At 44.5% G+C, this 22,385-nt stretch overlaps 1 protein-coding gene across 1 annotated transcript in view; it reads left to right on the forward strand.

Annotated features, from left to right (window-relative positions):
* SEMA3D (semaphorin 3D) overlaps nucleotides 1–22,385 on the forward strand; it is a 1,474,119-nt gene that overhangs the window by 547,259 nt on the left and 904,475 nt on the right. The gene's annotated exons all lie outside the window — the stretch shown is intronic.

The raw sequence follows: 22,385 nt of genomic DNA on the forward strand, positions 1-22,385 counted from the left end.
AACTCTAGTGAACAATAAAAAATATTTTTCACACATATCAGCCTACAAGTTCAAAAAACATGCACAAGCTAATACATATAACATTTACATATTCAGAGTTTATGATTTTTCCTACCCCAAAACTTTGGAAGACTGGTTTTGGATAATTGGCGTTCGGATAATAAACTCTGTACTGTATTTTGTTATTCTAATAGACAATAATTTATATTTTCAGGAATGCACTGGCATTATCTAATTTTGAGATTGAAAGAAGTTTATCATTTATGACTATGACTACTTGGTACCGAACTTCAAAAAACAATTCTTAATGCAGCCAATGTTAAGCTTCTCTTACAGTATGACTCTTCTTTTTTGTATATTATATAAACCAGGTAGCCTTACTTCAAGCTGTGCAATGCAGATTCATTAAATTAATACCTACTTTGAATCATTACATAAGAAAAGGATACAGAGAATAAATCTCCATAATATTGCATATAGATTGTTTTGTGATTAAGTTGTGTCTGGCCTTTAAGGTTCACAAATCTGAAGTTTTGAAAGCTATGATGATATGCTACACTAGACTTCACATTATAGATTTATGTAGTTTATTTCCTAGGATGGACATGTAACTAATCATCATCATCATTATCATCATCAACCCCCTTTTCCCATTTTTTTCTGCTTGGGGACAAGGTGTAGAACAGTTGCTGTCATCTCTCTCTCTCTCTTTCTCTGTCTTTCTCTCTCTCTCTCTCTCTCTCTCTCTCTCTCTATTCAATGCCACTGTCCTACCTTCTTTAACAGTCATTTCTGCTTGTACTCAGTCTTCTCTCATATGATACATCCATCTCTTTCCTAGAAATCCTCATTGCTCTTGCCTTATTCCTGTCTGGTCCAAATCATCATCACCAAAATGTTAGTCTGTTTTCTTAGACCTTCAGTGCATGTGGGGCTACTTGGGCTTCTGCTCTGATGTCCACATTTTTTCTTCTGCCCCACGATGTGCATTTTACTCCATTCTCAGACAGATCATCTCCATCACCTCTAACTTCCTCTTCTGCTCTTCCTTCACTACTCAGGATTCTGTACAATATAGTAGCACTGGTTACATCACTGTTTTGTACACTTTACTTTTTAGATTTTTTGGCATTTTTCTGTCATACTCTACACTAGACACACTTGACCGGTTGGCTCCAACCGCCATGATTTAAGCTTTGTCCTCTTCATTCAGACATCCCGTCTCTTCACCCACCCCTCCCAGATACTCAAAGCCATTAACTTGTTTCACTATTTTCCTTTTAATCTCAATTTTCAGCTGGTTTTGATTTCCCCCATTTGTTGCCATGACAACTGTCATATCTATACTCAGTTTAATTCTTTTGCCATCAGTTTTTTATTCCATTCTCCTGTTATTTGCTGAAGTTCTTGTTCAGATTCTGTTTATAATGTTGCATCATCTGCATATGGTAGCTTTGCTAATCTGTCCCCTGCAACCTGTTTGTTAATGTAATCCATCACCAGTATAAACAGACATATTCTCAGAGCTGCTAAACACCTGCTCCCACTGGGAAAACTCCCCTGTAAATCTGAGTACTGCTTATACTTGTGTCTTTGGGTTTTTGCACATAGCCAGTAATAATTCTGTCAGTGTTTCCAGGACTTCAAACCATTACAGAACTACCCAAAATCAGCTTTCTTGGGACCTTGTCGTATGCTTTCTCTAAGTCAAGGAATTCCCAGCTGGATTATTTCCTCATCTCTGTCTTCTTATCCTTTGTCTATTTCACTGCTGTAATTGGGACAGTTGTCCCACTTCCTGATCTGAGTCCAAACTGCTTATCTCCCATTTTACTTTCTGCAGCTCTGTGTATTTATCACTCACTCTGTCCAGCACTTTCATTCAGTGTGACAGGAGTTTAATACCTCTATACTGCCCACACTTTTGAATGCATCTCTTTGTTATTGTATACGGGCAATAAAATGCTTATTTTCCACACATCTGGAGTTTGCTTTTCCATATTGATATGAGTACCCTCTGAAGCCATTTCTGCCCTAAAGTCACCCAATATCTTGATCATATTTGCAGTAACCTCACCTGAGCTTGCAGTTTTCCCTAACTTAATTTTCTTTTAGTGATGTTTTTACTTTTTCTAGGTTGGGCTGTTTTTCATCTTTCATCGTAAGCTATGTCTGGAGAATACTGCTTCTTTGCAGGTTTCTTCATTCAGAAGTTGATGGAAGTACACTTTCCAACTTTAACAGGTTCTGGAGTGTTTCTCCCCGGGCCACTGCTGAAAATTGGCCTTGTTCCAAGTTAGACTTTCCCGGTAAACACATGTTAAATAAATAAAATAAAAAAATAATAACTCTGCAGCAAAGTTGGAACTTGGCTCTTCTACTTCATCCTGCCCTTTTTCTTTATGCATAGCCTTCGGTACCTCTTATTGATCTGTTCTGATTCTTTCCATCCTAGCTGTCTTGTCTTATTAACACAGTTTACCTGAAGTTTTCATTGCCTGCTTAAGTTAAGCCTAAACAGGATGTGTGTGTATTTAGATACTACATTATTATTTATGTTTTGATTTATTTACTTATTGCATTTAAGTACTGGATTTGTCTGGCTGGGCAGTGCCCCTGTACAGCAGAAACCTAAAACGATAAGCTCCATCACTATGCAAAACATTTGACAACAGGAACTGTAAATGAGTATTTGTCAGTGCTGAATGTTGGCTTGTGCTGGAGATGCTGGACATGAACTATACCAGTAATGGCTAAAGAAGTATGGGAAGTAAAATTAGAAAACAAAAGATAGTTAAGAAGTATAAATTAATATAGCCCCCCCTTCTGTCTTAGTGTAGCAAAATCTTATATTTAACAATGATTATAGCTGACAAGCAATATATTTTTCTTAATTCACTCCAACTTTTAAATATTCATGACTATGTTTGTATTATTTCTGCTTCTTAAATATTTCTCTATTTTCCTAGTTTTCGTCTTGTCTGCCTTCCTCCTAACCTCCTATCCTTCTGGTCCCTCCTTTCTGATCTTTTTTATTCCTCTTTCCTCCGTTTCTAGTACCTGCTGCTTTCTTGATCCATCCCCTTTTTTCCAGGCTGCTTATTGCTTCTTTCTGGCTTTTTTCTCCACACCCTTTTCCTGAATCCTAGATCCAATTATCTTAGTAAAACAAGCATAGCAAAGCTATCACTAATCTGTATGCTGTACTCAGCATAAGAGCTTTTGCTGTTCTCTTAATCTGGTAATTCTTAATTAGTGTCATCTTGTAGGTGTCTTGTATGTGACACTTTCTAAGTACACAGTGACTGAAAATATTTTTGATCTGTGCTGTAACTGACTTGCTAAGCAAACTTTGCCTATCCATTTTAGTTTACTTTCCTAATTTCCTGTATATTATGAGCTGGCTTGAGTTGAAAGAAGGAATTATACACTACTTATGTATTAGCAGACTGCTATCAGATGAAAGCCTATATTTATGAGAAAAAAAAATGAATGTCTTCCTTTATATGTATGTATGTATATGTGTATGTATATATATATATATATATATATATATATATATATATATATATATATATATATATATATATATATATACACACACATACATACACACACACATACATACACACACAAGCAAACACAAAATGTTTTATTTTTCTTTGTCTGCTGTGACATCATGCACCATCAGGCAAAGCAGCTATTACATCTTCAAGCAGATAAACATTTACAATAGCTATGGCAACACCAAGCATATTATGAGAAGTGCACAAAATTTAAGTATTTATGAATCTCTCTCCCATCTGGTTTTACCTCAGTATTATATGTGGTGTTTCATTATAGAGTCATTAGCATATAGCATGAGTGACCTTATAATCTGGCCTAGCCACATTTTCTGAGTCACTTCAAATTTGTGCTTCACTGCCCATGTACAAATTCAGATTCACTTTAGAAGCTCGAAATACTGAAATCTCGAATTTCAGTATCTTGAGCCCAAGAAGTCGAATCCACAAAATAACGAAAAGTAAAAACTGCGAAATTCAAAACCTCGAATACCGGAAGTTTTGAATTTTGCGGTTTTACTACACACACAAACACACCATCCACCACACAAACACACACAACCACTGTACTACATGCTGCACCCCCCACACACCCCTACTTAAATATTCTCACTCCGAGGTCGAACTGCATAGAAACACACACAAAACACCGCCACACAACCTACTTTATCTTCGCACACACACATCACAGCAACAAAACACATTGACACACACCACAGCCCCTACCCAAACCCCTTAACACACACACACACTTACCTGAATACATGACCATAGCGGAACTTTAGAAGCGCAAAATTCAAAACCTCCGGTATTCGAGGTTTTGAATTTCACGCTTCTAAACTTTCGCTATTATGTGGATTCGGCTTCTTGGGCTTGAAATACTGAAATTCGACATTTCGGTATTTCGAGCTTCTGAAGGGAACCCACAAATTCACTTACTATGACACAGCAATGTTTTCTGCATCCAAGCCTATGCTTTGTATCAACCTAAAGATATATAGAGTTCTGTGTATTCTTTTGTTAATGTGGTTTAATAATGTAATACATGGACAATAATTTATTTTGTAGTCCCACTATCCATTTTACAGTGCATCACATACTGAAGCTATTAACATTCTTGTCTAGACATGACTTAAGTCAAGCTATTTATACAATCAATATTTGGTCAAGCTCAGTGAGTATATGTATGTCTGACTTTTAATGCACATTCGCACACAAGCACACACACATAAAAAACACTCATACGAGACATATAAAAATATATGCACCTAGTTTAGAGACTACACTACAAATTGTGTACATTTTAAGATAATCCAAGAAGGTATTTTTTTACTCTATTGAACAGACTCAGTAACATGTAGATCAAGTATTATTTGTTAAAATGAACCCCAGAATATTAAGTAAGTGTAATCAAGAAGGGGAGTATAGACTACTTAGTTGTGCTATTCTTTTTTTTTTTTAAGCATGATTCATTAAAAATAGAAACCAATGAATGTCACTTCTCCCCAATGTCAAGATACACTACAGCCGATCATTTCAAAAATGCTAGCATCATTTAAGGCTTGCTGGCACATATTTCAAAAATCAGAGAGTAACATGAGCAAGTTAGGTATCACAGAAAACATATCTGCTTGTCTGTTGTAACCCCTTTCTGTTGTGACTGCTTCTAAAAGGATTTACAGACAAGCAGCCCACATATATTACCTTTGTATATTGAACCAGCTCATACCTCTAAACTTTTCTGTGCAAAAAATCTGGACAAAGCCAAATAAAACAGGGGGGGGGGGGGCAAGGCCCATAATAGGGACAGATTTTAAATATTGCTCTTGTAAACAGAAAGTTGCTAGAATAAAGGGTTTTGTGTTGGTATGCATTTCCCTGAAGGATATGAAGTCTGACACTCAAACGTCTGACATTTATTTACTGACTTCAATCCTCAGTGATTTGCCCGAAAACCACAAATTTTATGAGGAACAGACCAAAAATATAAGGGAAAAATCTAAATAGTTGAGAGGTGAGAGCCAGGTAGACCTGAGTTCAAATACTATATCATATTTGTCTGTGCAGCTGAATAACTATGCATGTTAAGTTGTCAATCTCGCCTTCATTCTTGCTTGATGGGTTCGGAGCCGATCCCTCGGCTCCGACTCGGCACTTGCTAAGCTCGAGAGTCACTTTTACCAGCTCAAGGCAGCCCCATATCCCATGATGCAAGGCGGTAAGTACCCAGATCTCGTTTGCCGCTTCGCTTATGAGGTCCTCCTTTTACCAGCTCCTGGTAAGTGATTACTATTTCGCTTTTTTAGCCCCTTTTAAACTTAAAAACCCCTTATTGTTAGTTTTTATTTAGTTTTAATCTGTTTCTGACAGAAATTTGTCTGTCTCTTATTATTTTTTAGTCAGACTTTACCCATCCCATCCCCCCCCTGTTAGGGTGTGTGTGTGTGTTGGTACTTATACCTTTTTGGTATATTTAAAATTAAAGGCTTTGACTGGTGTGTGTGTGTGTTTTGTGTGACACCATGTCAAAAGAAAGGGTCTCAGGCTTTAAGAAGTGTGACTCGTGCTGTCAGAAGATGTCTCTGACAGACGGTCACACTTCTTGCCTTTATTGCCTGGGGCCTCTTCACCTGCAGGACTCCTGTGCTATATGTCATTCTTTCAGTCAGAGAGTCCTGCAGGAAAGAAGAAACAAGCTAATACTCAGGGGCCTTCTTAAGCCGGAGGGCTCTCCGGCTAAGTCGGCTCCACCTAAGACTGCAAAGTCTTCCAAGGCCCAGGCTTCTGTGTCAAAGCCTGCAGCCTCGGCTCCGACTCGTTCTGAGTCGAGATCGGCTCCGGCTGGAGCCGATTCTAGCTTAACCAAGCCTTCGGCACCGATGGCTATCGGTGCCGATTCTGCATCGACCACTTCGGTGTCGGCTCCGATCGGCTCCGACCACCATGTGGCACAGGCATCGGTGTCGGCTCCGATCGGCTCCGACACCGTTACTTTTGTGGCTGTATCGGCTCCGGCTGGAGCCGATGCATCGAGGCTACCTGTCGGCTCCGATAAGTTGTCGGCTCTGACAGGGTCTATAGTTTCATTGGTTCCGATGGCTCCTTCCAGGAAGAGGTCGAGGTCTCCTTCCTTGGAGCCGATACTTTCGGCTCCGGCTTCACCTCTCCTTTCGGAACGGAGCCATCGGAGCCGATCTTCAAGGTCATCCTGTCTTTCTGACCATGACTTAGAGAGAGTGGTCAGTAGATTACTTAAGTCACAGGCACTGGCCCAAATGTTACATAGTCCGTCTCAACAGACGACTATTGGTCCACACCCCGTTACAGTTCCTCCTTCAACTCTACCCCAGAGCTTGGAGTTGGAGTCTTCGGGAATGGTTACTGCTACGGCTGGAGGACAGATTCTCCCTTCTGTTCCTTCAGCCTCTACTCTTATCTCCTCTTCGAGACCTTCCTTAGAGGGATTCGGTGGTCGGGCTTCCATGGTCTCCTCCGAGGGGGTGAGTGGCATCGGACCCTTGTCCGAACCCGCTCTTCCCCTTGGAGCCTCGGCCTTGGTGAGCTCGGCTCCGACATCTGCCTCGGAGACTTCCTTTTCGGTGGTCCCTGGAGTTCCTAGTTCTTCGGAACGGGTTCTCTCGGACCTGCCTGGGAGGGGAGCATTCGAGGTGATGAAGAGTGTGCTGGCCACTGGTATCAGTCAGCAGTCTGTTCCCTTAGCTCCTCCCTCTATAGTGCCTGTTGACATCTCTGCCACTTCTCTTGCTACAGGACCCAGAGATCCTCCGCCTCAGGTTTCCCCATTGGGAATTTCCCCCTCTTCTGAGGATTCTCCTGATGTTTCGGGAGATCCTCCTAGGAAGAGGACTTGTAAGAGGAAACATGTAGACTCCCCCGAGTCTATCACTTCAGATACTGACTTTGATGAGTCAGAGGGATCCTCTAGATCCCCCTCTGAGGATGTCTCCTTCTCAGACATCCTAGAACTCCTTAAACAGAGGGGAAACTGGCCCACCAACAATCCCTCTGAGGATGAGTCAGTATACCTAGAGGCGTTTGGATCTCGGCCCTCCACCTCCTGGGTGTCTCCGCTTCGACCTCCTTATGCAGGTTATTGCCCGAAAGGCGTGGGCAGCTCCTGACTCTGTAGAGCCAGTCCCTAGGAGGCCTTCAAAATTTATCACTGCCCCAGGTGACAAGCCATTCCTCACTAAGGGTGTCCCCGCTGATGCCATGGTGGTGGCTGCTGCCACCAAAAAGGAACTTGCAGATCCTTCCGTGCGCGTCCATCCTCCTAATAAGGACTCTAGGACCATGGATAGGTACGGTAAGCGGATGTTTTCCTCAGCGACCTTTGCTATGCGTTCGCTGAATTACCTATGTCACTTCACCAGACTCCAGAGGGATATCCTTAAGGAGCTGGGTGAAGTAGTACAGGATCCTACAGCTGCAGGGGCTCAAGAAAAAATTGCTTCACAGCTAGGAACCCTTATTTCCATTGCAAACTCCTCCATGCGGCTAATATCATATGCTGCTGATGGAGCGAGTAGAGCCGCAGGTACAGGTGTGGCTCTTAGATGCCAAGCCTGGATGCGGCTATATGACTTTGCAGATCCCTTTAAGGCGTCCTTCACAAATTCTCCCTTTGATGGGTCAGCTTTGTTTGGCCCTCAGGTGAAGGAAACTTTGACCAGGTGCTAGCAGGACGGCAAGACTCTTTCTGCTGTAGGAGTCCGTTTTTCCACCCCATCTAGACCTTACCCCAAAGTACAGAAAGGTGGCAAAATGTGGTTCCTCAAATCCCAAGGAGTCACGCCGGATTCACGTGGTCAGTTTACCCCTAGAGGCAGAGGGGGTAACAACAACAGACGCCGCTCTAGAGACAGAGGGGCGGCAAAAACCCAGGGAAACAGAGAGCCTCTCTCTGACAAGCCCTTTCAGCATCCCTGAGATGTTGCCCGACTGTCCCTCCTTGGAGGCAGTCGGGGGAAGATTATCACTGTACCCAGAAGCCTGGCATTCCCTCACTCAAGACAGATGGGTACAGTCGATCATATCCAAGGGTTACATAATTCCTTTCGAGGAAAGTCCTTTCCCCTCAAATTCCCTTCCAGATGTACCACCCGGTCTAAGGGAAATTGCAGAGTTAGAAGTCTCAAAACTACTGCAAAAAAGAGCCATTCAGCCAGTTACAACAGACCATTCAGAGCTCGGAATCTACTCAAGGTTCTTTTTGGTCCCCAAAAAGACGGGAGACTGGAGACCAATATTGGATCTCAGCAGACTCAACAAGTCTGTGAGGAAGACAAGATTCTGAATGGTCACTCTTCAGTCAATTCTGCCCTTCTTGCAGAAGGACAACTGGATGTGCTCAATAGATCTTCAGGATGCGTACTATCACATCAAAATTCACAGACGCTCCAGGAGATTTCTCCGCTTCGGCTGGGGTCCAGTCATTTCCAGTTCAGAGCCCTGCCCTTTGGTCTCACTACAGCCCCCAGAGTGTTCACCAAATGCATGGCAGTGGTCACGGCTCACCTGAGACGTCAAGGATTCCAGGTGTTTCCAGATCTCGACGACTGGCTCCTGTCAGCCACCACCAGGCATCAGCTTATACAAGCCAGGGATTACACAATAAATCTTTGTTCTCATTTGGGCATCTCGATCAACTTCAAAAAGTCATCCTTATCGCCCTGCCAGTCTATTACCTTCATAGGCGCAAACTTAAACACTGTTCGGATGTCAGCTACCCTTACAGATCAAAGAGTTTCAGACATTCAGAGTCATGTCAGGATCATTCTGGCCAACAAGAAAGTACAGGCCAGAATGGTTCTAAAGGTATTAGGCCTCATGGCTGCGGCCATTACTCTTCTTCCCTGGCTCGATTCTACATGCCTTCTTCAGTGGATGCTGTTCACACAGTGGTCGCACCAACAACTTCCTATCGTCACCAGATTCTGGTGACACAAACTTGCAAAGATCATCTTGCTTGGTGGATCACATCTCCTCAGGTTCACCAAGGCAGGTACTTTGTACCCCCATCCCCGATAGCCACTGTCACCACGGATGCCTCCCTGATCGGGTGGGGGGGGTCATTATCAGGGCAGGATGGTTCATGGGACGTGGCAGCCGTTCGAGTACCATCTGCACATAAATGTCCTGGAGATGAGAGCAGTGCTTTTAACGTTGCAAGCCCTCAACGACTTTCTTCCCGTAGGGACAATTGCAGTCCACACAGACAACATGTCTGTAGTTTGGTATATCAACAAACAGGGCGGAACCAAATCCTACCCCTTGTGTCGAGAAGCGCTCAGACTATGGCAATGGGCGATCTCCTCTCATCGGTTTCTGGTAGCAACGCATATCCCTGGGAAAACCAACATTGTAGCGGACAGATTGAGCAGAGCTATTCTCATGCCTCACGAGTGGTCTCTCAAGCAATCTATAGCGGAAGAGATATTTCTGGAATGGGGTCGTCCATGTTGTGATCTTTTTGCTACTCCCCAAAACAGCAAATGTCCAGACTTCTTCTGTCTCTTCCCTCTACCAGGCCATCCCCCCAGAGACGCTCTGACCCAGGATTGGCCCCAGGGACTTCTTTATGCCTTCCCTCCATTTCCTCTGATCCCTCAAGTTATCCAGAAAGCTACCGTTTTGAGAGCCAAATTGATTCTCATTGCCCCTTATTGGCCTCGACAAGTTTGGTTCCCGTTCCTCCATCATCACCTTTTGGTGCAGCCGTGGCATCTGGACCCAGTGCCAGATCTTCTGATTCACCAATCGGGTCAGCTGCACCGGTCTATCCCTTCTCTCAACCTCACAGCATGGTTGCTCCACTTCCTTCCTTAGCCAGGCTTCCTTTGATCTCTAACCCAGTTAGAGATATCATAGTAGTTCTAAAATCCTCTACCAGGAGGATTTATACAAGCAAATGGAAACGTTTCTCTTATTGGGCTAAGGCCAAGAATATTGATCCTTTCACTGCCCCTATTCAGGCAGTCCTGGACTTCTTAGCAGAGATTTTTCATGCAGGCTCCTCTTCTTCCACAGTCAGAGTTCAATTGGCTGCTATCTCCAACTTTCATGTCAGGGTAGCAGATCATAATATTATGTCCCATAGGCTCTGCAGGGCCTTCTTGAAAGGAATTTTCCTACTAAAGCCTCCAGTCAGGAATCCTCCTCCTCAGTGGGATCTAAATTTAGTGCTGACATCCTTGATTCTTCCCCCCTTCGAGCCAGCTGTTTCTTGTTCCCTGAAATTTCTTTCTTGGAAAACTTTATTCCTAGTGGCTATTACATCGGCCAGGAGGGTGTCTGAACTTCATGCTCTATCGGTTCGACCCCCCTATTTGGTTTTTCACAAAGACAGAGTATCTTTGAGAACTAATCCGACCTTTTTGCCTAAGGTCGCTTCAAAGACCAATTTGAATCAATCCATTGATCTCCCTGTATTTTTCCCAAACTATTCAGACAGAGCTGAACAAAAACTACAATGTTAAGTTGTCAATCTCGCCTTCATTCTTGCTTGATGGGTTCGGAGCCGATCCCTCGGCTCCGACTCGGCACTTGCTAAGCTCGAGAGTCACTTTTACCAGCTCGAGGCAGCCCCATATCCCATGATGCAAGGCGGTAAGTACCCAGATCTTGTTTGCCGCTTCGCTTATGAGGTCCTCCTTTTACCAGCTCCTGGTAAGTGATTCTCTTTTTGGATATTTAAGCCCCTTTTTCTTAAAAAACCCTTAATTATTGGTTATTAGTTAATTTTTTACCTTTTGTGACAGAAAATCCCTGTCTTTTCTATTTTATTTTAGTCAAATTTACCCATCCCACCCCCCCCCCTGTTAGGGTGTGTGTGTTGTTTATAGAAATACCTTTTTGGTATTTTATTTAAGTTAATTTTTGACTGGTGTGTGTGTGTGTTGTGTAAAGCACCATGTCAAAGGAGAGGGTCTCAGGTTTTAAGAAGTGTGACTCGTGCTGTCAGAAGATGTCTCTGACAGACGGTCACACTTCTTGCCTGTATTGTCTGGGCCCTCTTCACCTGCAGGACTCCTGTGCTATTTGTCATTCCTTCAGCCAGAGAGTCCTGCAGGAAAGACGTAATAAACTGATCCTTAGGGGCCTTCTTAAGCCGGAGGGCTCTCCGGCTAAGTCGGCTCCATCCAAATCAGTTAAATCTACCAAGGCCCAGGCTTCTGTGTCTAAGCCTGCGGCCTCGGCTCCGACTCGGTGCGAGTCGAGATCGGCTCCGGCTGGAGCCGATTCTGGCTTAACAAAGCCTTCGGCACCGATGGCTATCGGTGCCGAATCTGTAGTGACCACTTCGATGTCGGCTCGGATCGGTTCCGACACCCATGTGGCACAGGCATCGGTGTCGGCTCCGATCGGCTCCGACACCGTTACTTTGGTGGCTGTATCGGCTCCGGCTGGAGCCGATACATCGAGGCTTCCTGTCGGCTCCGAGGTCGGCTCCGACAGGATCTATAGTATCGGCTCCGATGGCTCATTCCAGGAAGAGGTCGAGGTCTCCTTCCTTGGAGCCGATACTTTCGGCTCCGGCTCCACCTCTTCTATCGGAACGGAGCCATCGGAGCCGATCTTCAAGGTCATCCAGGTTGTCAGATCATGACCTAGAGAGAGTGGTCAGTAGATTACTTAAGTCACAGGTACTGGCCCAAATGTTACATAGTCCGTCTCAACAGACGACTGTGGGTCCACACTCCGTTACAGTTCCTCCTTCAACTCTACCCCAGAGCTTGGAGTTGGAGTCTTCGAATGGTTACTGCTACGGCTGGAGGACGGATACCCCATTCTGTTCCTTCAGCCTCTACTCTTATCTCCTCTTCGAGACCTTCCTTAGAGGGATTCGGTGGTCGGGCTTCCATGGTCTCCTCCGAGGGGGTGAGTGGCATCGGACCCTTGTCCGAGCCCGCTCTTCCCCTTGGAGCCTCGGCCTTGGTGAGCTCGGCTCCGACATCTGCCTCGGAGGCTTCCCTTTCGGTGGTCCCTGGAGTTCCTAGCTCTTCGAGCGGGTTCTCTCGGACCTGCCTGGGAGGGAGCATTCGAGGTGATGAAGAGTGTACTGGCCACTGGTATCAGTCAGCAGTCTGTTCCCGTAGCTCCTCCCTCTATAGTACCTGTTGACATCTCTGCCACTTCTCTTGCTACAGGACCCAGAGATCCTCCGCCTCAGGTTTCCCCATTGGGAATTTCCCCTCTTCCGAGGATTCTCCTGATGTTTCGGGAGATCCTCCTAGGAAGAGGACTTGTAAGAGGAAGCATGTAGACTCCCGAGTCTGTCACCTCGGATACTGACTCTGATGAGTTAGAGGGATCTCCCAGAAACCCCTCCGAGGATGTCTCCTTCTCAGACATCCTAGAACTTCTGAAACAGAGGGGAAACTGGCCCACCAACAATCCCTCTGAGGATGAGTCAGTATACCTAGAGGCGTTTGGATCTCGGCCCTCCACCTCCTGGGTGTCTCCGCCTTCGACCCCCTTATGCAGGTTATTGCACGAAGTGGGCAGCTCCTGACTCTGTAGAGCCAGTCCCTAGGAGGCCTTCAAAATTTATCACTGCCCTGTGACAAACAATTCCTTACTAAGGGTGTCCCGCTGATGCCATGGTGGTGGCTGCGGCCACCAAAAAGGAACTTGCAGATCCTTCCGTGCCCGTCCATCCTCCTAATAAGGACTCTAGGACCATTGATAGGTACGGTAAGCGGATGTTTTCCTCAGCGACCTTTGCTATGCGTTCGCTGAATTACCTATGCCACTTCACCAGACTCCAGAGGGATATCCTGAAGGAGCTGGGAGAAGTAGTTCAGGATCCTACAGCTGCAGGGGCTCAAGAAAAAATTGCCTCGCAGCTAGGAACCCTCAATTCCATTGCAAACTCCTCCATGCGGCTAATATCTTATGCTGCGGATGGAGCGAGTAGAGCCGCAGGCACAGGTGTGGCTCTTAGACGCCAAGCCTGGATGCGGCTATGTGATTTTATGGATCCCTTTAAGGCCCTTCACAAATTCTCCCTTTGATGGGTCAGCTTTGTTTGGCCCTCAGGTGAAGGAAACCTTGACCAGGTGCGAGCAGGACGGCAAGACTCTTTCTGCTGTTGGAGTCCGTTTTTCCACCCCTTCTAGACCTTATCCCAAAGGACAGAAGGGCGGGAAGATGTGGTTCCGTAAATCCCAAGGAGTCACGCCGGATTCACGTGGTCAGTTTACCCCTAGAGGCAGAGGGGTAACAACAACAGACGCCGCTCTAGAGGCAGAGGGGTCCAAGAACCAGGGAAACAGAGAGCCAATCTCTGACAAGCCCTTGCAACATCCGTGAGGTGTTGCCCGGCTGTCCCTCCTTGGAGGCAGTCGGGGAAGATTATCACTGTACCCAGAAGCCTGGCATTCCCTCACTCAAGACAGATGGGTACAGTCGATCATATCCAAGGGTTACATAATTCCTTTCGAGGAAAGTCCCTTCCCCTCAAGTTCCCTTCCAGATGTACCACCCGGTCTAAGGGAGATTGCAGAGTCAGAAATCTCAAAACTACTGCAAAAAAGAGCCATTCAGCCAGTTACAATAGACCATTCAGAGCCTGGAATCTACTCAAGGTTCTTTTTGGTCCCCAAAAAGACGGGAGACTGGAGACCAATATTGGATCTCAGCAGACTCAACAAGTCTGTCAGGAAGACAAGATTCCGAATGGTCACTCTTCAGTCAATTCTGAACTTCTTACAGAAGGACAACTGGATGTGCTCAATAGATCTTCAGGATGCGTACTATCACATCAAAATTCACAGACGCTCCAGGAGATTTCTCCGCTTTCGGCTGGGGTCCAGTCATTTCCAGTTCAGAGCCCTGCCCTTTGGTCTCACTACAGCCCCCAGAGTGTTCACCAAATGCATGGCAGTGGTCACGGCTCACCTGAGACGTCAAGGATTCCAGGTGTTTCCGTATCTCGACGACTGGCTCCTGTCAGCCACCACCAGGCATCAGCTTATACAAGCCAGGGATTACACAATAGACCTTTGTTCTCATTTGGGCATCTCAATCAACTTGAAAAGTCATCCTTATCGCCCTGCCAGTCTATTACCTTCATAGGCGCAAACTTAAACACTGTTCGGATGTCAGCTACCCTTACAGAACAAAGAGTTTCAGACATTCAGACTCATGTCAGGATCATTCTGGCCAGCAAGAAAATACAGGCCAGAATGGTTCTAAAGGTATTAGGTCTCATGGCTGCGGCCATTACTCTTCTTCCCTGGCTCGATTCTACATGCCTTCTTCAGTGGATGCTGTTCACACAGTGGTCATACCAGCAACTTCCAATGCGTCACCAGATTCTGGTGACACAGACATGCAAAGAGCATCTTGCTTGGTGGATCACATCGTCTCAGGTTCACCAAGGCAGGTACTTTGTACCCCCATCCCCGATAGCCACTGTCACCACGGATGCCTCCCTGATCGGGTGGGCCGGTCATTATCAGGGCAGGATGGTTCATGGGACGTGGCAGCCGTTCGAGTACCATCTGCACATAAATGTCCTGGAGATGAGAGCAGTGCTTTTAACGTTGCAAGCCCTCAACGACTTTCTTCCCGTAGGGACAATTGCAGTCCACACAGACAACATGTCTGTAGTTTGGTATATCAACAAACAGGGCGGAACCAAGTCCTACCCCTTGTGTCGAGAAGCGCTCAGACTATGGCAATGGGCGATCTCCTCTCATCGGTTTCTGGTAGCAACGCATATCCCTGGGAAAACCAACATTATAGCGGACAGATTGAGCAGAGCTATCCTCATGCCTCACGAGTGGTCTCTCAAGCAATCTATAGCGGAAGAGATTTTTCTGGAATGGGGTCGTCCATGTTGCGATCTTTTTGCTACTCCCCAAAACAGCAAATGTCCAGACTTCTTCAGCCTCTTCCTTCTATCAGGCCATCCCCAGAGACGCTCTGACCCAGGATTGGCCCCAGGGACTTCTTTATGCCTTCCTCCATTTCCTCTGATCCCTCAGGTGATCCAGAAAGCTACCGATTTGAGAGCCAAATTGATTCTCATTGCCCCTTACTGGCCTCGACAAGTTTGGTTCCCGTTCCTCCATCATCACCTTTTGGTGCAGCCGTGGCATCTGGACCCAGTGCCAGATCTTCTGATTCACCAATCGGGTCAGCTGCACCGGTCAGTCCCTTCTCTCAACCTCACAGCATGGTTGCTCCACTTCCTTCCTTAGCCAGGCTTCCTTTGATCTCTAACCCAGTTAGAGACATCATAGTAGCTTCACTAAAATCCTCTACCAGGAGGATTTACACAAGCAAATGGAAACGTTTCTCTTATTGGGCTAAGGCCCAAAATATTGATCCTTTTACTGCCCCTGTTCAGGCAGTCCTGGACTTCTTAGCAGAGATTTTTCATGCAGGCTCCTCTTCTTCCACAGTCAGAGTTCAATTGGCTGCTATTTCCAATTTTCATGTCGGGATAGCAGATCATAATATTATGTCCCATAGGCTCTGCAGGGCCTTCTTGAAAGGAATTTTCCTACTAAAACCTCCAATCAGGAATCCTCCTCCTCAGTGGGATCTAAATTTAGTGCTGACATCCTTGATTCTTCCCCCCTTCGAGCCAGCTGTTTCTTGTTCCCTGAAATATCTTTCTTGGAAAACCTTATTCCTAGTGGCTATTACATCTGCCAGGAGGGTGTCTGAACTTCATGCTCTTTCGGTTCGACCCCCCTATTTGGTTTTTCACAAAGACAGAGTATCTTTGAGAACTAATCCAACCTTTTTACCTAAGGTCGCTTCAAAGAACAATCTGAATCAAACTATTCAGATAGAGCTGAACAAAAGCTACATTATCTTGATGTCCACCGTCAACTTAGATATTATTTGGACAGAACAAAAAAATTTAGAAAATCTGATCAACTTTTTGTTTCCTATGCGGATAATAAAAAAGGCCTTCCTGTTTCTAAAGTGACCTTGTCCAGATGGCTTTCTTCGGTCATCTCTGAAATTTATATGCTCAGGGGAAAACAGCTGTGCTCAAAACCTAAAGCACATTCAACTAGGAGCTTAGCTACTTCTACAGCTTTTCAAGCTAGACTTCCTTTGGACACTATTTGTGCAGCGGCCACTTGGGCTACTCCTCACACTTTTGTTTCCCATTACAAATTGGACTTGGCCTCCAGGGACAGAGCCAGTTTTGGCTCTACTGTCCTCAAAAGTTTGTTCCATTGAGCCACCCAGGATAGAGGTGCTAGGGACGCGGTCCCATCAAGCAAGAATGAAGGCGAGATTGACAACTTAACATTAAGAAGTTATGTACCTACCATAACGTTCCATGTTAGTTGTCTTCTCTCGCCTTCTTTCTTGCGACCCTCCCTCCTTCCCCCTGGCCTGGACAGACCTTGTATAAGAAACTGTTATGCTAAAGACCATTCAGACCTGGTCCTTTTTCCATCTGTAAGTTTTCTTTCTTCCTTTGGGAAGTATTTTATGCTTGGTGCTATTGCCCTTTGTCAGCAAACGAGATCTGGGTACTTACCGCCTTGCATCATGGGATATGGGGCTGCCTCGAGCTGGTAAAAGTGACTCTCGAGCTTAGCAAGTGCCGAGTCGGAGCCGAGGGATCGGCTCCGAACCCATCAAGCAAGAAAGAAGGCGAGAGAAGACAACTAACATGGAACGTTATGGTAGGTACATAACTTCTTATTATCTTGATGTCCACCGTCAACTTAGATATTATTTGGACAGAACAAAAAAATTTTGAAAATCTGATCAACTTTTTGTTTCCTATGCGGATAATAAAAAAGGCCTTCCTGTTTCTAAAGTGACCTTGTCCAGATGGCTTTCTTCGGTCATCTCTGAAATTTATCTGCTCAGGGGAAAACAGCTGTGCTCAAAACCTAAAGCACATTCAACTAGGAGCTTAGCTACTTCTACAGCTTTTCAAGCTAGACTTCCTTTAGACACTATTTGTGCAGCGGCCACTTGGGCCACTCCTCACACTTTTGTTTCCCATTACAAATTGGACTTGGCCTCCAGGGACAGAGCCAGTTTTGGCTCTACAGTCCTCAAGAGTCTGTTCCATTGAGCCACCCAAGATAGAGGTGCTAGGGACGCGGTCCCATCAAGCAAGAATGAAGGCGAGATTGACAACTTAACATTAAGAAGTTATGTACCTACCATAACGTTCCATGTTAGTTGTCTTCTCTCGCCTTCTTTCTTGCGACCCTCCCTCCTTCCCCCTGGCCTGGACAGACCTTGTTATAGAAATTATTATGCTGAAGACCATTCAGACCTGGTCCTTCTTCCATCTGTAAGTTTTCTTTCTTCCTTTGGGAAGTATTTTATGCTTGGTGCTATTGCCCTTTGTCATCAAACGAGATCTGGGTACTTACCGCCTTGCATCATGGGATATGGGGCTGCCTCGAGCTGGTAAAAGTGACTCTCGAGCTTAGCAAGTGCAGTGGAGCCGAGGGATCGGCTCCTAACCCATCAAGCAAGAAAGAAGGCGAGAGAAGACAACTAACATGGAACGTTATGGTAGGTATATAACTTCTTATTTCCAAAATTTGTAAAGTTTTTTTTGCTGCCTTGAGTGGCCAATGGTTCTTGTCCATCAGCTTGTGTACATTGAATGTAAAAACACCCTTCCACTTAGGACATACATAAGGTACTACTTGATTCCACCATATCAATCACACGGTAGGCAGTGTCATCAAAACAACTACCAAAATTGTGACATTTATCACTTTTTATGGTACTATGTAGTTTCATTAGATATGCATTTCAGAGACTTTTGAGAAATCTAATTTTTGCAGTTGTTCTCGAGTACTGTCTGGTGAAGTGACTTGCTCAGACTCACACAATTGAAGCTGAGGTGATCAAATTCTAGAATATAGTTAGCAGCTAGTTAACAGATTGTAACCTAAATCCTATTTGTGAACTGCCAGTCATAAAGTAATTCAACCACCTAGATGAGGAATTAAACCAACAGACTTCTTATCTTCCAGCACTAAAGTGTTGCTTCCATCAACTTTTTCTACAGCATTTGCATATCCTATCCAATGTAATATTTACTTATTGGATTGTTAAATCAGCCTCTACCATACACATGCAGTTCTAGTCTTCTGACTATGACCTTAGTGTTCCCTCATTCTTCATTTTCATACATGCACCCATAATCACTACGTCTTCTTCCTTTGCCTTATTAATTCTTTTCCTTCCTGCTTCTTTGCACTGTTTGTATACCAGGTGATTTTTTTAACAGCCTTTAGTTATTGTACCTGAGATTACTGACTTTAAATATTTCCTCTTGCAATTGATTTAGTGCACTCTGCTTTGCATATATGGTTTTCTGTAGACTGCCGCTTCACTTTCCTGGTTCTGTGGTGCCAATTATCAGAGCTTCCTTTCTTGTCTTCCTGTCTATTACTGTAAACTTGAGCATTGTTCTTTGTGCCATCCAACACAGGCACACACACACACACGCACACACACACACACACACACACACACACACACACACACACACACACACACACACACACACGCACAATGATTTTCTGGGTAGCATCTTTGAAGGAGAGTACCTTTGTGTATATTATTTATAGACAAAAGAGGGTATCTTTTCTCTTCTTCAGTGCTGACGACCCTAAAATGGTGCCACTCTCTAAGATTTGTGGTACATTTTAAATGAAAATATCTTGAAACAAATCTTGGAGAACAGGGATAGTAAACTTGTTTTCTCAGAAGGGAAGGTGCAATTTCATTACCTAAGAGTTGGAATAGGGTAGTCACTACAAACTACGCAGCATTTAGTCTGACTTGTATTCGTGGAAAAAACTGGGACCATTTATAAAAGGAAAGCGTGTAGCATGCTTAAAGTTTGTAGATTTGAATTTACAAGGCACAGGTTCACACCACAGGAAGGTCATGTCAAGCAGATATAACAAGTTCCTTAAATAAGTGTGGTGTGCAAAACATTTGACACAGGGTACCATAAAATATTAACAAAGAAAGTAAACAATACTTGGGTACATTTCAAGGAGACTGTCAAAAAGCTGGTTAATGGAAGAACACATGATATAAAAATGATGTAAATGATATAAAAATGACATTCACATAGGGTTCACAAGGTACAATGTTTACACTGTCCTCTTTGATGCTTACATGTGTCCAGAAGGTTGAGGATATTTATTTGCAAATTTAAAAAAAAAGCACACTCAGCAGGGATTCTATGCAAGATAAAAATAAAACATAAAAAGTTACAAGTGTAGAGAACATTACATTGAATGCAAATCTGTACACAAGATGAATCTTTGAAAAATGAAAGAACATTGATATATAATGGTGTAACAACTGTTCACTGGCCTAGTACTCAAGGAGCCTTAATCCTCACCACTAGCACTGGTGAGGGGTGTGACAATTGGGGGGATAACAAGTACACACAGATTAAAGTACAATTTCCCGTAAGAACACACCGAAATCACAGTCATTCTGGGGCTGGTTTCTCCCTTTCTCTCCAGCTCCCCAGTAAAACTCTCCACTGGCACAGCTATAGGGTAATCCAGCCACTGGGAATGCACAAGCCAGTGCATTTCTTTATGCTGGTCCCAAGCCTGGATATATGGGGAGGGTTGCATCAGGAAGGGTATCTGGCATAAAACGTGGCCAAATTATTCATGCAGACACCAGTAAATATTTACATACCGGATCGGTCAAGGCCGAGGTTAACAACGATTGCCACCAGTACTGTTAGCCAACAGGGTGCTGACGGAAATTGGGCTACTGTTGGCTGAAGGAGGAGAGGAGCTGGAAGGCATGGCCAAAGGCTGGAAGAGAGGAGAAAGGCTAGGACTGTGGTAGTGAGGGTCAGACCTTTGAATGTTGGCAGTATGACTGGTATAGGGAGAGAGCTAGCCAATATGATGGACAAAAAGAAGGTTGGTATATTGTGTGTGCAAGAGACCAGATGGAAGGGGAGTAAGGCTAGGTGTATCGGAGGTGGGTTCAAATTGTTTTATCATTGTGTGGATGGGAGGAGAAATGGTGTAGGAGTTATCCTGAAGGAACAGTATGTTGAGTGTTTTGGAGGTGAAAAGAGTGTCGGATAGAGTGATGTTTATGAAGCTGGAAATTGATGGTGTAATGATGAATGCTGTTAGTGCATATGCTCCACAAGTTAGGTGTGCGATGGACGAGAAAGAAAAATTTTGGAGTGAGTTGGATGAAGTCGCGATGACTGTACCCAAGGGTGAGAGAGTGGTGATTGGGGCAGATTTCAATGGGCATGTTGGTGAAGGGAACATAGGGGATGAGGAAGTGATGGGTAGGTATGGTGTTAAACAAAGGAATGCAGAAGGTCAGATGGTAGTGGATTTTGCGAAAAGGATGGACATGGCTGTGGGATTATGTATTTTAACAAGAAGAAGGAGCATAGAGTGACATACAAGAGTGGAGGAAGATGCACACAGGTGGACTATATCGCATGTAAGAGGGCCAGTTTGAAGGAGATTGGAGACTGTAAAGTGGTGACCGGGGAAAGTGTAGTTAGGCAGCATAGGATGGTGGTTTGTAAGATTATGTTGGTGATCAAGAAGAGGAGTAGGAGTGTGAGGGCAGCACCAAGGATCAAATGGTGGAAATTGAAAAAGGGTAATTGTGAGGTGGAATTCAAGGAAGAGGTAAGACAGGCACTGTGTGGCAGTGATGAATTACCAAATAGCTGGGTAACGACAGCAGAGCTAGTAAGGGAGACAGCTAGAAAGGTGCTTGGTATGACATCTGAACAGAGGAAGGATGACAAGGAGACCTGGTGGTGGAATGAGGAAGTACAAGAGAGTATACAGAGAAAGAGGCTGGCGAAGAAGAAGTGGGATTGTCAGAGAGATGAAGAAAGTAGACAGGAGTATAAGGAGATGAGGTGCCTGGCAAAGAGAGAGGTGGCTAAGGCTAAGGATAAGACATATGGAGAGTTGTATGAAAGGTTTGACACTAAGTAGGGAGAAAAGGACCTGTACCGATTGGCTAGACAGAGGAACAGAGCTAGAAAAGATGTGCAGCAGGTAAAGGTGATAAAGGATAATGAGGGAAACATATTTACAAGCGAGGAGAGTGTGTTGAGCAGATGGAAAGAGTACTTTGAGGGTTTGATGAATGAAGAGAATGAGAGGGAAAAAAGGTTGGATGATGTGCGGATAGTGAATCATGAAGTGCAATGGATTATCAAAGAGGAAGTAAGGATAGCTATAAAGAGGATGAAGAATGGAAAGGCTGTTGGTCCAGATGACATACCTGTGGAAGCATGGAGGTGTTTAGACAAAATGGCAGTGGAGTTTTTAACCAGATTCTTTAATGAAATGTTGGAAAGTGAGAGTATGCCTGAGGAATGGAGAAAAAGTGTTTTGGTACCAATTTTTAAGAATGAGGGTGATGTGCAGAGCTGTAGTAACTACAGAGGGATTAAAATGATCAGTCACAGCAGGAAGTTATGGGAAAGAGTAGTGGAAGCTAGGTTAAGAAGGGATGTGATAATTAGTGTTTAGCAGCATGGTTTCATGCCGGGAAAGAGCACTACAGATGCGATGTTTGAACTGAGAGTGTTGATGGAGAAGTACAGAGAAGGTCAGAAGGAGTTGCATTGTGTTTTTGTAGACTTAGAGAAAGCATATGACAGGGTGCCTAGAGAGAAGTTGTGGTATTGTATGAGGAAGTCGGGAGTGTCAGAAAAGTACGTAAGAGTGGTACAGGATATGTACGAGGGTCGTGTGACAGCTGTGAGGTCTGTGGTGGGAGTGACGGATGTGTTTAAGGTGGAGGTGGGAT

This window comes from Protopterus annectens, chromosome 11.part0 (assembly GCF_019279795.1).
Source record: "Protopterus annectens isolate FY-2018-M chromosome 11.part0, PAN1.0, whole genome shotgun sequence".
Classification (NCBI taxonomy): Eukaryota; Metazoa; Chordata; order Ceratodontiformes; family Protopteridae; genus Protopterus; species Protopterus annectens.